We start from the raw sequence: 14,910 nt of genomic DNA, 5'->3' as shown, positions 1-14,910 counted from the left end.
ACGACAAAACAGTACGAATCGGCAGATATGTTCTGAAATACGTCAGCGCCTGTTGTTGTGTAGCGGTGTACAATTCCTACTTCGATATGTAATCATAAATTTATTCTTTCGTCTCGTCTCGTCATCTCCTGCAGACGTTTCTTGTGCTTGCGCTGTTATATGGGCCACGACCCGAGCGGCAGCGAGCGGCAGTCGAGCAAAGTCGGGACAAGTCGGGACGGGGCGGGGACAGGGACAGCGATAGGAATGGTGCGGATGCACTGCAAATTACGCAAACATCTCGTCTGAGGCGGAGGCGAGGCGAGGAAGCTCACATCGCCAGCAGTGGCGCCCTCCAACAAGACACTGCCACACGCCGCACAGGCCATACGCCGGTCGGCCGCGCGCCAGCCATCCACTGGACACCAGGGACAAGATGCGTCTTCCGCGAGTGTCGAAGGCTGCACGCGCCCAGCGGATGACAGGAGGTGCCACGAGCAGCTGTGCGTCTCACACACGCGGCGGCGCGCCCGCTAACTCGGCAGTCGCTCCGCTGGCACGTCGGATTGCGGAAGGAAGTGCTTACAATTACAATTCTGTTCATGTTTTGTTGTAAAGATGTTATCTTGTAACGATTTAATGTTAAAAAATAAATGTATAAATTTAACAAAAAATAAAAAAAAACTACGAAGCGCGTCCTTCCGGTGCATAATTTTTGGAACTCAGGATTGCATTCGCGCTAACCCGACGATTTGTCAATAACAAATAATGCGCCTGAGTTCGACCGAAAAGTATGATTTTGTGTGTCTTGGGATAAGAACCGAATGCGAATTCTGCCGTGCGCCTACATTTTACGGGCGCCAACGGCCATACCATGTTGACTACACCGGTTCTCGTCCGATCACCGAAGTTAAGCAACATCGGGCCCGGTTAGTACTTGGATGGGTGACCGCCTGGGAACACCGGGTGCTGTTGGCCGCCCTTTATTTACTTGTTTTTTTATATACAGCCACCCCTGCCAGCCCTGTTTCCATACGACCTTTCTGAAGTGACAAAGATACTTCCTTAAGCATTTTAAACTACTGTAATGACCATAAGGTATGAAATTGCAGTAAATATCTCAGTTTGAGGGAGAATGTGCTAACCAAGTTCGCCAGGAAGTCTTTGAAAACGACAAAACAGTACGAATCGGCAGATATGTTCTGAAATACGTCAGCGCCTGTTGTTGTGTAGCGGTGTACAATTCCTACTTCGATATGTAATCATAAATTTATTCTTTCGTCTCGTCTCGTCATCTCCTGCAGACGTTTCTTGTGCTTGCGCTGTTATATGGGCCACGACCCGAGCGGCAGCGAGCGGCAGTCGAGCAAAGTCGGGACAAGTCGGGACGGGGCGGGGACAGGGACAGCGATAGGAATGGTGCGGATGCACTGCAAATTACGCAAACATCTCGTCTGAGGCGGAGGCGAGGCGAGGAAGCTCACATCGCCAGCAGTGGCGCCCTCCAACAAGACACTGCCACACGCCGCACAGGCCATACGCCGGTCGGCCGCGCGCCAGCCATCCACTGGACACCAGGGACAAGATGCGTCTTCCGCGAGTGTCGAAGGCTGCACGCGCCCAGCGGATGACAGGAGGTGCCACGAGCAGCTGTGCGTCTCACACACGCGGCGGCGCGCCCGCTAACTCGGCAGTCGCTCCGCTGGCACGTCGGATTGCGGAAGGAAGTGCTTACAATTACAATTCTGTTCATGTTTTGTTGTAAAGATGTTATCTTGTAACGATTTAATGTTAAAAAATAAATGTATAAATTTAACAAAAAATAAAAAAAAACTACGAAGCGCGTCCTTCCGGTGCATAATTTTTGGAACTCAGGATTGCATTCGCGCTAACCCGACGATTTGTCAATAACAAATAATGCGCCTGAGTTCGACCGAAAAGTATGATTTTGTGTGTCTTGGGATAAGAACCGAATGCGAATTCTGCCGTGCGCCTACATTTTACGGGCGCCAACGGCCATACCATGTTGACTACACCGGTTCTCGTCCGATCACCGAAGTTAAGCAACATCGGGCCCGGTTAGTACTTGGATGGGTGACCGCCTGGGAACACCGGGTGCTGTTGGCCGCCCTTTATTTACTTGTTTTTTTATATACAGCCACCCCTGCCAGCCCTGTTTCCATACGACCTTTCTGAAGTGACAAAGATACTTCCTTAAGCATTTTAAACTACTGTAATGACCATAAGGTATGAAATTGCAGTAAATATCTCAGTTTGAGGGAGAATGTGCTAACCAAGTTCGCCAGGAAGTCTTTGAAAACGACAAAACAGTACGAATCGGCAGATATGTTCTGAAATACGTCAGCGCCTGTTGTTGTGTAGCGGTGTACAATTCCTACTTCGATATGTAATCATAAATTTATTCTTTCGTCTCGTCTCGTCATCTCCTGCAGACGTTTCTTGTGCTTGCGCTGTTATATGGGCCACGACCCGAGCGGCAGCGAGCGGCAGTCGAGCAAAGTCGGGACAAGTCGGGACGGGGCGGGGACAGGGACAGCGATAGGAATGGTGCGGATGCACTGCAAATTACGCAAACATCTCGTCTGAGGCGGAGGCGAGGCGAGGAAGCTCACATCGCCAGCAGTGGCGCCCTCCAACAAGACACTGCCACACGCCGCACAGGCCATACGCCGGTCGGCCGCGCGCCAGCCATCCACTGGACACCAGGGACAAGATGCGTCTTCCGCGAGTGTCGAAGGCTGCACGCGCCCAGCGGATGACAGGAGGTGCCACGAGCAGCTGTGCGTCTCACACACGCGGCGGCGCGCCCGCTAACTCGGCAGTCGCTCCGCTGGCACGTCGGATTGCGGAAGGAAGTGCTTACAATTACAATTCTGTTCATGTTTTGTTGTAAAGATGTTATCTTGTAACGATTTAATGTTAAAAAATAAATGTATAAATTTAACAAAAAATAAAAAAAAACTACGAAGCGCGTCCTTCCGGTGCATAATTTTTGGAACTCAGGATTGCATTCGCGCTAACCCGACGATTTGTCAATAACAAATAATGCGCCTGAGTTCGACCGAAAAGTATGATTTTGTGTGTCTTGGGATAAGAACCGAATGCGAATTCTGCCGTGCGCCTACATTTTACGGGCGCCAACGGCCATACCATGTTGACTACACCGGTTCTCGTCCGATCACCGAAGTTAAGCAACATCGGGCCCGGTTAGTACTTGGATGGGTGACCGCCTGGGAACACCGGGTGCTGTTGGCCGCCCTTTATTTACTTGTTTTTTTATATACAGCCACCCCTGCCAGCCCTGTTTCCATACGACCTTTCTGAAGTGACAAAGATACTTCCTTAAGCATTTTAAACTACTGTAATGACCATAAGGTATGAAATTGCAGTAAATATCTCAGTTTGAGGGAGAATGTGCTAACCAAGTTCGCCAGGAAGTCTTTGAAAACGACAAAACAGTACGAATCGGCAGATATGTTCTGAAATACGTCAGCGCCTGTTGTTGTGTAGCGGTGTACAATTCCTACTTCGATATGTAATCATAAATTTATTCTTTCGTCTCGTCTCGTCATCTCCTGCAGACGTTTCTTGTGCTTGCGCTGTTATATGGGCCACGACCCGAGCGGCAGCGAGCGGCAGTCGAGCAAAGTCGGGACAAGTCGGGACGGGGCGGGGACAGGGACAGCGATAGGAATGGTGCGGATGCACTGCAAATTACGCAAACATCTCGTCTGAGGCGGAGGCGAGGCGAGGAAGCTCACATCGCCAGCAGTGGCGCCCTCCAACAAGACACTGCCACACGCCGCACAGGCCATACGCCGGTCGGCCGCGCGCCAGCCATCCACTGGACACCAGGGACAAGATGCGTCTTCCGCGAGTGTCGAAGGCTGCACGCGCCCAGCGGATGACAGGAGGTGCCACGAGCAGCTGTGCGTCTCACACACGCGGCGGCGCGCCCGCTAACTCGGCAGTCGCTCCGCTGGCACGTCGGATTGCGGAAGGAAGTGCTTACAATTACAATTCTGTTCATGTTTTGTTGTAAAGATGTTATCTTGTAACGATTTAATGTTAAAAAATAAATGTATAAATTTAACAAAAAATAAAAAAAAACTACGAAGCGCGTCCTTCCGGTGCATAATTTTTGGAACTCAGGATTGCATTCGCGCTAACCCGACGATTTGTCAATAACAAATAATGCGCCTGAGTTCGACCGAAAAGTATGATTTTGTGTGTCTTGGGATAAGAACCGAATGCGAATTCTGCCGTGCGCCTACATTTTACGGGCGCCAACGGCCATACCATGTTGACTACACCGGTTCTCGTCCGATCACCGAAGTTAAGCAACATCGGGCCCGGTTAGTACTTGGATGGGTGACCGCCTGGGAACACCGGGTGCTGTTGGCCGCCCTTTATTTACTTGTTTTTTTATATACAGCCACCCCTGCCAGCCCTGTTTCCATACGACCTTTCTGAAGTGACAAAGATACTTCCTTAAGCATTTTAAACTACTGTAATGACCATAAGGTATGAAATTGCAGTAAATATCTCAGTTTGAGGGAGAATGTGCTAACCAAGTTCGCCAGGAAGTCTTTGAAAACGACAAAACAGTACGAATCGGCAGATATGTTCTGAAATACGTCAGCGCCTGTTGTTGTGTAGCGGTGTACAATTCCTACTTCGATATGTAATCATAAATTTATTCTTTCGTCTCGTCTCGTCATCTCCTGCAGACGTTTCTTGTGCTTGCGCTGTTATATGGGCCACGACCCGAGCGGCAGCGAGCGGCAGTCGAGCAAAGTCGGGACAAGTCGGGACGGGGCGGGGACAGGGACAGCGATAGGAATGGTGCGGATGCACTGCAAATTACGCAAACATCTCGTCTGAGGCGGAGGCGAGGCGAGGAAGCTCACATCGCCAGCAGTGGCGCCCTCCAACAAGACACTGCCACACGCCGCACAGGCCATACGCCGGTCGGCCGCGCGCCAGCCATCCACTGGACACCAGGGACAAGATGCGTCTTCCGCGAGTGTCGAAGGCTGCACGCGCCCAGCGGATGACAGGAGGTGCCACGAGCAGCTGTGCGTCTCACACACGCGGCGGCGCGCCCGCTAACTCGGCAGTCGCTCCGCTGGCACGTCGGATTGCGGAAGGAAGTGCTTACAATTACAATTCTGTTCATGTTTTGTTGTAAAGATGTTATCTTGTAACGATTTAATGTTAAAAAATAAATGTATAAATTTAACAAAAAATAAAAAAAAACTACGAAGCGCGTCCTTCCGGTGCATAATTTTTGGAACTCAGGATTGCATTCGCGCTAACCCGACGATTTGTCAATAACAAATAATGCGCCTGAGTTCGACCGAAAAGTATGATTTTGTGTGTCTTGGGATAAGAACCGAATGCGAATTCTGCCGTGCGCCTACATTTTACGGGCGCCAACGGCCATACCATGTTGACTACACCGGTTCTCGTCCGATCACCGAAGTTAAGCAACATCGGGCCCGGTTAGTACTTGGATGGGTGACCGCCTGGGAACACCGGGTGCTGTTGGCCGCCCTTTATTTACTTGTTTTTTTATATACAGCCACCCCTGCCAGCCCTGTTTCCATACGACCTTTCTGAAGTGACAAAGATACTTCCTTAAGCATTTTAAACTACTGTAATGACCATAAGGTATGAAATTGCAGTAAATATCTCAGTTTGAGGGAGAATGTGCTAACCAAGTTCGCCAGGAAGTCTTTGAAAACGACAAAACAGTACGAATCGGCAGATATGTTCTGAAATACGTCAGCGCCTGTTGTTGTGTAGCGGTGTACAATTCCTACTTCGATATGTAATCATAAATTTATTCTTTCGTCTCGTCTCGTCATCTCCTGCAGACGTTTCTTGTGCTTGCGCTGTTATATGGGCCACGACCCGAGCGGCAGCGAGCGGCAGTCGAGCAAAGTCGGGACAAGTCGGGACGGGGCGGGGACAGGGACAGCGATAGGAATGGTGCGGATGCACTGCAAATTACGCAAACATCTCGTCTGAGGCGGAGGCGAGGCGAGGAAGCTCACATCGCCAGCAGTGGCGCCCTCCAACAAGACACTGCCACACGCCGCACAGGCCATACGCCGGTCGGCCGCGCGCCAGCCATCCACTGGACACCAGGGACAAGATGCGTCTTCCGCGAGTGTCGAAGGCTGCACGCGCCCAGCGGATGACAGGAGGTGCCACGAGCAGCTGTGCGTCTCACACACGCGGCGGCGCGCCCGCTAACTCGGCAGTCGCTCCGCTGGCACGTCGGATTGCGGAAGGAAGTGCTTACAATTACAATTCTGTTCATGTTTTGTTGTAAAGATGTTATCTTGTAACGATTTAATGTTAAAAAATAAATGTATAAATTTAACAAAAAATAAAAAAAAACTACGAAGCGCGTCCTTCCGGTGCATAATTTTTGGAACTCAGGATTGCATTCGCGCTAACCCGACGATTTGTCAATAACAAATAATGCGCCTGAGTTCGACCGAAAAGTATGATTTTGTGTGTCTTGGGATAAGAACCGAATGCGAATTCTGCCGTGCGCCTACATTTTACGGGCGCCAACGGCCATACCATGTTGACTACACCGGTTCTCGTCCGATCACCGAAGTTAAGCAACATCGGGCCCGGTTAGTACTTGGATGGGTGACCGCCTGGGAACACCGGGTGCTGTTGGCCGCCCTTTATTTACTTGTTTTTTTATATACAGCCACCCCTGCCAGCCCTGTTTCCATACGACCTTTCTGAAGTGACAAAGATACTTCCTTAAGCATTTTAAACTACTGTAATGACCATAAGGTATGAAATTGCAGTAAATATCTCAGTTTGAGGGAGAATGTGCTAACCAAGTTCGCCAGGAAGTCTTTGAAAACGACAAAACAGTACGAATCGGCAGATATGTTCTGAAATACGTCAGCGCCTGTTGTTGTGTAGCGGTGTACAATTCCTACTTCGATATGTAATCATAAATTTATTCTTTCGTCTCGTCTCGTCATCTCCTGCAGACGTTTCTTGTGCTTGCGCTGTTATATGGGCCACGACCCGAGCGGCAGCGAGCGGCAGTCGAGCAAAGTCGGGACAAGTCGGGACGGGGCGGGGACAGGGACAGCGATAGGAATGGTGCGGATGCACTGCAAATTACGCAAACATCTCGTCTGAGGCGGAGGCGAGGCGAGGAAGCTCACATCGCCAGCAGTGGCGCCCTCCAACAAGACACTGCCACACGCCGCACAGGCCATACGCCGGTCGGCCGCGCGCCAGCCATCCACTGGACACCAGGGACAAGATGCGTCTTCCGCGAGTGTCGAAGGCTGCACGCGCCCAGCGGATGACAGGAGGTGCCACGAGCAGCTGTGCGTCTCACACACGCGGCGGCGCGCCCGCTAACTCGGCAGTCGCTCCGCTGGCACGTCGGATTGCGGAAGGAAGTGCTTACAATTACAATTCTGTTCATGTTTTGTTGTAAAGATGTTATCTTGTAACGATTTAATGTTAAAAAATAAATGTATAAATTTAACAAAAAATAAAAAAAACTACGAAGCGCGTCCTTCCGGTGCATAATTTTTGGAACTCAGGATTGCATTCGCGCTAACCCGACGATTTGTCAATAACAAATAATGCGCCTGAGTTCGACCGAAAAGTATGATTTTGTGTGTCTTGGGATAAGAACCGAATGCGAATTCTGCCGTGCGCCTACATTTTACGGGCGCCAACGGCCATACCATGTTGACTACACCGGTTCTCGTCCGATCACCGAAGTTAAGCAACATCGGGCCCGGTTAGTACTTGGATGGGTGACCGCCTGGGAACACCGGGTGCTGTTGGCCGCCCTTTATTTACTTGTTTTTTTATATACAGCCACCCCTGCCAGCCCTGTTTCCATACGACCTTTCTGAAGTGACAAAGATACTTCCTTAAGCATTTTAAACTACTGTAATGACCATAAGGTATGAAATTGCAGTAAATATCTCAGTTTGAGGGAGAATGTGCTAACCAAGTTCGCCAGGAAGTCTTTGAAAACGACAAAACAGTACGAATCGGCAGATATGTTCTGAAATACGTCAGCGCCTGTTGTTGTGTAGCGGTGTACAATTCCTACTTCGATATGTAATCATAAATTTATTCTTTCGTCTCGTCTCGTCATCTCCTGCAGACGTTTCTTGTGCTTGCGCTGTTATATGGGCCACGACCCGAGCGGCAGCGAGCGGCAGTCGAGCAAAGTCGGGACAAGTCGGGACGGGGCGGGGACAGGGACAGCGATAGGAATGGTGCGGATGCACTGCAAATTACGCAAACATCTCGTCTGAGGCGGAGGCGAGGCGAGGAAGCTCACATCGCCAGCAGTGGCGCCCTCCAACAAGACACTGCCACACGCCGCACAGGCCATACGCCGGTCGGCCGCGCGCCAGCCATCCACTGGACACCAGGGACAAGATGCGTCTTCCGCGAGTGTCGAAGGCTGCACGCGCCCAGCGGATGACAGGAGGTGCCACGAGCAGCTGTGCGTCTCACACACGCGGCGGCGCGCCCGCTAACTCGGCAGTCGCTCCGCTGGCACGTCGGATTGCGGAAGGAAGTGCTTACAATTACAATTCTGTTCATGTTTTGTTGTAAAGATGTTATCTTGTAACGATTTAATGTTAAAAAATAAATGTATAAATTTAACAAAAAATAAAAAAAACTACGAAGCGCGTCCTTCCGGTGCATAATTTTTGGAACTCAGGATTGCATTCGCGCTAACCCGACGATTTGTCAATAACAAATAATGCGCCTGAGTTCGACCGAAAAGTATGATTTTGTGTGTCTTGGGATAAGAACCGAATGCGAATTCTGCCGTGCGCCTACATTTTACGGGCGCCAACGGCCATACCATGTTGACTACACCGGTTCTCGTCCGATCACCGAAGTTAAGCAACATCGGGCCCGGTTAGTACTTGGATGGGTGACCGCCTGGGAACACCGGGTGCTGTTGGCCGCCCTTTATTTACTTGTTTTTTTATATACAGCCACCCCTGCCAGCCCTGTTTCCATACGACCTTTCTGAAGTGACAAAGATACTTCCTTAAGCATTTTAAACTACTGTAATGACCATAAGGTATGAAATTGCAGTAAATATCTCAGTTTGAGGGAGAATGTGCTAACCAAGTTCGCCAGGAAGTCTTTGAAAACGACAAAACAGTACGAATCGGCAGATATGTTCTGAAATACGTCAGCGCCTGTTGTTGTGTAGCGGTGTACAATTCCTACTTCGATATGTAATCATAAATTTATTCTTTCGTCTCGTCTCGTCATCTCCTGCAGACGTTTCTTGTGCTTGCGCTGTTATATGGGCCACGACCCGAGCGGCAGCGAGCGGCAGTCGAGCAAAGTCGGGACAAGTCGGGACGGGGCGGGGACAGGGACAGCGATAGGAATGGTGCGGATGCACTGCAAATTACGCAAACATCTCGTCTGAGGCGGAGGCGAGGCGAGGAAGCTCACATCGCCAGCAGTGGCGCCCTCCAACAAGACACTGCCACACGCCGCACAGGCCATACGCCGGTCGGCCGCGCGCCAGCCATCCACTGGACACCAGGGACAAGATGCGTCTTCCGCGAGTGTCGAAGGCTGCACGCGCCCAGCGGATGACAGGAGGTGCCACGAGCAGCTGTGCGTCTCACACACGCGGCGGCGCGCCCGCTAACTCGGCAGTCGCTCCGCTGGCACGTCGGATTGCGGAAGGAAGTGCTTACAATTACAATTCTGTTCATGTTTTGTTGTAAAGATGTTATCTTGTAACGATTTAATGTTAAAAAATAAATGTATAAATTTAACAAAAAATAAAAAAAACTACGAAGCGCGTCCTTCCGGTGCATAATTTTTGGAACTCAGGATTGCATTCGCGCTAACCCGACGATTTGTCAATAACAAATAATGCGCCTGAGTTCGACCGAAAAGTATGATTTTGTGTGTCTTGGGATAAGAACCGAATGCGAATTCTGCCGTGCGCCTACATTTTACGGGCGCCAACGGCCATACCATGTTGACTACACCGGTTCTCGTCCGATCACCGAAGTTAAGCAACATCGGGCCCGGTTAGTACTTGGATGGGTGACCGCCTGGCGGGAACACCGGGTGCTGTTGGCCGCCCTTTATTTACTTGTTTTTTTATATACAGCCACCCCTGCCAGCCCTGTTTCCATACGACCTTTCTGAAGTGACAAAGATACTTCCTTAAGCATTTTAAACTACTGTAATGACCATAAGGTATGAAATTGCAGTAAATATCTCAGTTTGAGGGAGAATGTGCTAACCAAGTTCGCCAGGAAGTCTTTGAAAACGACAAAACAGTACGAATCGGCAGATATGTTCTGAAATACGTCAGCGCCTGTTGTTGTGTAGCGGTGTACAATTCCTACTTCGATATGTAATCATAAATTTATTCTTTCGTCTCGTCTCGTCATCTCCTGCAGACGTTTCTTGTGCTTGCGCTGTTATATGGGCCACGACCCGAGCGGCAGCGAGCGGCAGTCGAGCAAAGTCGGGACAAGTCGGGACGGGGCGGGGACAGGGACAGCGATAGGAATGGTGCGGATGCACTGCAAATTACGCAAACATCTCGTCTGAGGCGGAGGCGAGGCGAGGAAGCTCACATCGCCAGCAGTGGCGCCCTCCAACAAGACACTGCCACACGCCGCACAGGCCATACGCCGGTCGGCCGCGCGCCAGCCATCCACTGGACACCAGGGACAAGATGCGTCTTCCGCGAGTGTCGAAGGCTGCACGCGCCCAGCGGATGACAGGAGGTGCCACGAGCAGCTGTGCGTCTCACACACGCGGCGGCGCGCCCGCTAACTCGGCAGTCGCTCCGCTGGCACGTCGGATTGCGGAAGGAAGTGCTTACAATTACAATTCTGTTCATGTTTTGTTGTAAAGATGTTATCTTGTAACGATTTAATGTTAAAAAATAAATGTATAAATTTAACAAAAAATAAAAAAAACTACGAAGCGCGTCCTTCCGGTGCATAATTTTTGGAACTCAGGATTGCATTCGCGCTAACCCGACGATTTGTCAATAACAAATAATGCGCCTGAGTTCGACCGAAAAGTATGATTTTGTGTGTCTTGGGATAAGAACCGAATGCGAATTCTGCCGTGCGCCTACATTTTACGGGCGCCAACGGCCATACCATGTTGACTACACCGGTTCTCGTCCGATCACCGAAGTTAAGCAACATCGGGCCCGGTTAGTACTTGGATGGGTGACCGCCTGGGAACACCGGGTGCTGTTGGCCGCCCTTTATTTACTTGTTTTTTTATATACAGCCACCCCTGCCAGCCCTGTTTCCATACGACCTTTCTGAAGTGACAAAGATACTTCCTTAAGCATTTTAAACTACTGTAATGACCATAAGGTATGAAATTGCAGTAAATATCTCAGTTTGAGGGAGAATGTGCTAACCAAGTTCGCCAGGAAGTCTTTGAAAACGACAAAACAGTACGAATCGGCAGATATGTTCTGAAATACGTCAGCGCCTGTTGTTGTGTAGCGGTGTACAATTCCTACTTCGATATGTAATCATAAATTTATTCTTTCGTCTCGTCTCGTCATCTCCTGCAGACGTTTCTTGTGCTTGCGCTGTTATATGGGCCACGACCCGAGCGGCAGCGAGCGGCAGTCGAGCAAAGTCGGGACAAGTCGGGACGGGGCGGGGACAGGGACAGCGATAGGAATGGTGCGGATGCACTGCAAATTACGCAAACATCTCGTCTGAGGCGGAGGCGAGGCGAGGAAGCTCACATCGCCAGCAGTGGCGCCCTCCAACAAGACACTGCCACACGCCGCACAGGCCATACGCCGGTCGGCCGCGCGCCAGCCATCCACTGGACACCAGGGACAAGATGCGTCTTCCGCGAGTGTCGAAGGCTGCACGCGCCCAGCGGATGACAGGAGGTGCCACGAGCAGCTGTGCGTCTCACACACGCGGCGGCGCGCCCGCTAACTCGGCAGTCGCTCCGCTGGCACGTCGGATTGCGGAAGGAAGTGCTTACAATTACAATTCTGTTCATGTTTTGTTGTAAAGATGTTATCTTGTAACGATTTAATGTTAAAAAATAAATGTATAAATTTAACAAAAAATAAAAAAAACTACGAAGCGCGTCCTTCCGGTGCATAATTTTTGGAACTCAGGATTGCATTCGCGCTAACCCGACGATTTGTCAATAACAAATAATGCGCCTGAGTTCGACCGAAAAGTATGATTTTGTGTGTCTTGGGATAAGAACCGAATGCGAATTCTGCCGTGCGCCTACATTTTACGGGCGCCAACGGCCATACCATGTTGACTACACCGGTTCTCGTCCGATCACCGAAGTTAAGCAACATCGGGCCCGGTTAGTACTTGGATGGGTGACCGCCTGGGAACACCGGGTGCTGTTGGCCGCCCTTTATTTACTTGTTTTTTTATATACAGCCACCCCTGCCAGCCCTGTTTCCATACGACCTTTCTGAAGTGACAAAGATACTTCCTTAAGCATTTTAAACTACTGTAATGACCATAAGGTATGAAATTGCAGTAAATATCTCAGTTTGAGGGAGAATGTGCTAACCAAGTTCGCCAGGAAGTCTTTGAAAACGACAAAACAGTACGAATCGGCAGATATGTTCTGAAATACGTCAGCGCCTGTTGTTGTGTAGCGGTGTACAATTCCTACTTCGATATGTAATCATAAATTTATTCTTTCGTCTCGTCTCGTCATCTCCTGCAGACGTTTCTTGTGCTTGCGCTGTTATATGGGCCACGACCCGAGCGGCAGCGAGCGGCAGTCGAGCAAAGTCGGGACAAGTCGGGACGGGGCGGGGACAGGGACAGCGATAGGAATGGTGCGGATGCACTGCAAATTACGCAAACATCTCGTCTGAGGCGGAGGCGAGGCGAGGAAGCTCACATCGCCAGCAGTGGCGCCCTCCAACAAGACACTGCCACACGCCGCACAGGCCATACGCCGGTCGGCCGCGCGCCAGCCATCCACTGGACACCAGGGACAAGATGCGTCTTCCGCGAGTGTCGAAGGCTGCACGCGCCCAGCGGATGACAGGAGGTGCCACGAGCAGCTGTGCGTCTCACACACGCGGCGGCGCGCCCGCTAACTCGGCAGTCGCTCCGCTGGCACGTCGGATTGCGGAAGGAAGTGCTTACAATTACAATTCTGTTCATGTTTTGTTGTAAAGATGTTATCTTGTAACGATTTAATGTTAAAAAATAAATGTATAAATTTAACAAAAAATAAAAAAAAACTACGAAGCGCGTCCTTCCGGTGCATAATTTTTGGAACTCAGGATTGCATTCGCGCTAACCCGACGATTTGTCAATAACAAATAATGCGCCTGAGTTCGACCGAAAAGTATGATTTTGTGTGTCTTGGGATAAGAACCGAATGCGAATTCTGCCGTGCGCCTACATTTTACGGGCGCCAACGGCCATACCATGTTGACTACACCGGTTCTCGTCCGATCACCGAAGTTAAGCAACATCGGGCCCGGTTAGTACTTGGATGGGTGACCGCCTGGGAACACCGGGTGCTGTTGGCCGCCCTTTATTTACTTGTTTTTTTATATACAGCCACCCCTGCCAGCCCTGTTTCCATACGACCTTTCTGAAGTGACAAAGATACTTCCTTAAGCATTTTAAACTACTGTAATGACCATAAGGTATGAAATTGCAGTAAATATCTCAGTTTGAGGGAGAATGTGCTAACCAAGTTCGCCAGGAAGTCTTTGAAAACGACAAAACAGTACGAATCGGCAGATATGTTCTGAAATACGTCAGCGCCTGTTGTTGTGTAGCGGTGTACAATTCCTACTTCGATATGTAATCATAAATTTATTCTTTCGTCTCGTCTCGTCATCTCCTGCAGACGTTTCTTGTGCTTGCGCTGTTATATGGGCCACGACCCGAGCGGCAGCGAGCGGCAGTCGAGCAAAGTCGGGACAAGTCGGGACGGGGCGGGGACAGGGACAGCGATAGGAATGGTGCGGATGCACTGCAAATTACGCAAACATCTCGTCTGAGGCGGAGGCGAGGCGAGGAAGCTCACATCGCCAGCAGTGGCGCCCTCCAACAAGACACTGCCACACGCCGCACAGGCCATACGCCGGTCGGCCGCGCGCCAGCCATCCACTGGACACCAGGGACAAGATGCGTCTTCCGCGAGTGTCGAAGGCTGCACGCGCCCAGCGGATGACAGGAGGTGCCACGAGCAGCTGTGCGTCTCACACACGCGGCGGCGCGCCCGCTAACTCGGCAGTCGCTCCGCTGGCACGTCGGATTGCGGAAGGAAGTGCTTACAATTACAATTCTGTTCATGTTTTGTTGTAAAGATGTTATCTTGTAACGATTTAATGTTAAAAAATAAATGTATAAATTTAACAAAAAATAAAAAAAAACTACGAAGCGCGTCCTTCCGGTGCATAATTTTTGGAACTCAGGATTGCATTCGCGCTAACCCGACGATTTGTCAATAACAAATAATGCGCCTGAGTTCGACCGAAAAGTATGATTTTGTGTGTCTTGGGATAAGAACCGAATGCGAATTCTGCCGTGCGCCTACATTTTACGGGCGCCAACGGCCATACCATGTTGACTACACCGGTTCTCGTCCGATCACCGAAGTTAAGCAACATCGGGCCCGGTTAGTACTTGGATGGGTGACCGCCTGGGAACACCGGGTGCTGTTGGCCGCCCTTTATTTACTTGTTTTTTTATATACAGCCACCCCTGCCAGCCCTGTTTCCATACGACCTTTCTGAAGTGACAAAGATACTTCCTTAAGCATTTTAAACTACTGTAATGACCATAAGGTATGAAATTGCAGTAAATATCTCAGTTTGAGGGAGAATGTGCTAAC

The 14,910-nt window shown here is 50.3% G+C and overlaps 13 non-coding genes across 13 annotated transcripts; all 13 read left to right on the top strand.

The window, feature by feature from the left end:
• Positions 1 to 838: 838 nt before the first annotated feature.
• LOC126226332 (5S ribosomal RNA) lies at positions 839 to 957 on the top strand. The gene has a single exon (XR_007543880.1). It is a non-coding gene; the product is annotated as a 5S ribosomal RNA (ribosomal RNA).
• Positions 958 to 1,987: 1,030 nt separating this feature from the next.
• On the top strand, positions 1,988 to 2,106 carry LOC126226331 (5S ribosomal RNA). The gene has a single exon (XR_007543879.1). It is a non-coding gene; the product is annotated as a 5S ribosomal RNA (ribosomal RNA).
• Positions 2,107 to 3,136: 1,030 nt separating this feature from the next.
• On the top strand, positions 3,137 to 3,255 carry LOC126226330 (5S ribosomal RNA). The gene has a single exon (XR_007543878.1). It is a non-coding gene; the product is annotated as a 5S ribosomal RNA (ribosomal RNA).
• A 1,030-nt stretch (positions 3,256 to 4,285) lies between these two features.
• LOC126226328 (5S ribosomal RNA) lies at positions 4,286 to 4,404 on the top strand. Its single transcript, XR_007543877.1, has one exon. It is a non-coding gene; the product is annotated as a 5S ribosomal RNA (ribosomal RNA).
• A 1,030-nt stretch (positions 4,405 to 5,434) lies between these two features.
• LOC126226327 (5S ribosomal RNA) lies at positions 5,435 to 5,553 on the top strand. The gene has a single exon (XR_007543876.1). It is a non-coding gene; the product is annotated as a 5S ribosomal RNA (ribosomal RNA).
• A 1,030-nt stretch (positions 5,554 to 6,583) lies between these two features.
• Positions 6,584 to 6,702, top strand: LOC126226326 (5S ribosomal RNA). The gene has a single exon (XR_007543875.1). It is a non-coding gene; the product is annotated as a 5S ribosomal RNA (ribosomal RNA).
• Positions 6,703 to 7,731: 1,029 nt separating this feature from the next.
• Positions 7,732 to 7,850, top strand: LOC126226325 (5S ribosomal RNA). The gene has a single exon (XR_007543874.1). It is a non-coding gene; the product is annotated as a 5S ribosomal RNA (ribosomal RNA).
• A 1,029-nt stretch (positions 7,851 to 8,879) lies between these two features.
• LOC126226357 (5S ribosomal RNA) lies at positions 8,880 to 8,998 on the top strand. The gene has a single exon (XR_007543903.1). It is a non-coding gene; the product is annotated as a 5S ribosomal RNA (ribosomal RNA).
• A 1,029-nt stretch (positions 8,999 to 10,027) lies between these two features.
• Positions 10,028 to 10,149, top strand: LOC126226355 (5S ribosomal RNA). Its single transcript, XR_007543901.1, has one exon. It is a non-coding gene; the product is annotated as a 5S ribosomal RNA (ribosomal RNA).
• A 1,029-nt stretch (positions 10,150 to 11,178) lies between these two features.
• LOC126226356 (5S ribosomal RNA) lies at positions 11,179 to 11,297 on the top strand. The gene has a single exon (XR_007543902.1). It is a non-coding gene; the product is annotated as a 5S ribosomal RNA (ribosomal RNA).
• Positions 11,298 to 12,326: 1,029 nt separating this feature from the next.
• On the top strand, positions 12,327 to 12,445 carry LOC126226348 (5S ribosomal RNA). The gene has a single exon (XR_007543895.1). It is a non-coding gene; the product is annotated as a 5S ribosomal RNA (ribosomal RNA).
• Positions 12,446 to 13,475: 1,030 nt separating this feature from the next.
• LOC126226336 (5S ribosomal RNA) lies at positions 13,476 to 13,594 on the top strand. Its single transcript, XR_007543884.1, has one exon. It is a non-coding gene; the product is annotated as a 5S ribosomal RNA (ribosomal RNA).
• Positions 13,595 to 14,624: 1,030 nt separating this feature from the next.
• Positions 14,625 to 14,743, top strand: LOC126226324 (5S ribosomal RNA). Its single transcript, XR_007543873.1, has one exon. It is a non-coding gene; the product is annotated as a 5S ribosomal RNA (ribosomal RNA).
• The last annotated feature ends 167 nt before the right edge of the window (positions 14,744 to 14,910 follow it).

This window comes from Schistocerca nitens, unplaced genomic scaffold, assembly GCF_023898315.1.
Source record: "Schistocerca nitens isolate TAMUIC-IGC-003100 unplaced genomic scaffold, iqSchNite1.1 HiC_scaffold_302, whole genome shotgun sequence".
Taxonomy (NCBI): Eukaryota; Metazoa; Arthropoda; class Insecta; order Orthoptera; family Acrididae; genus Schistocerca; species Schistocerca nitens.
Note: the sequence above shows the minus strand (reverse complement) of the source record. Positions and strands in the feature narration are given on the sequence as shown.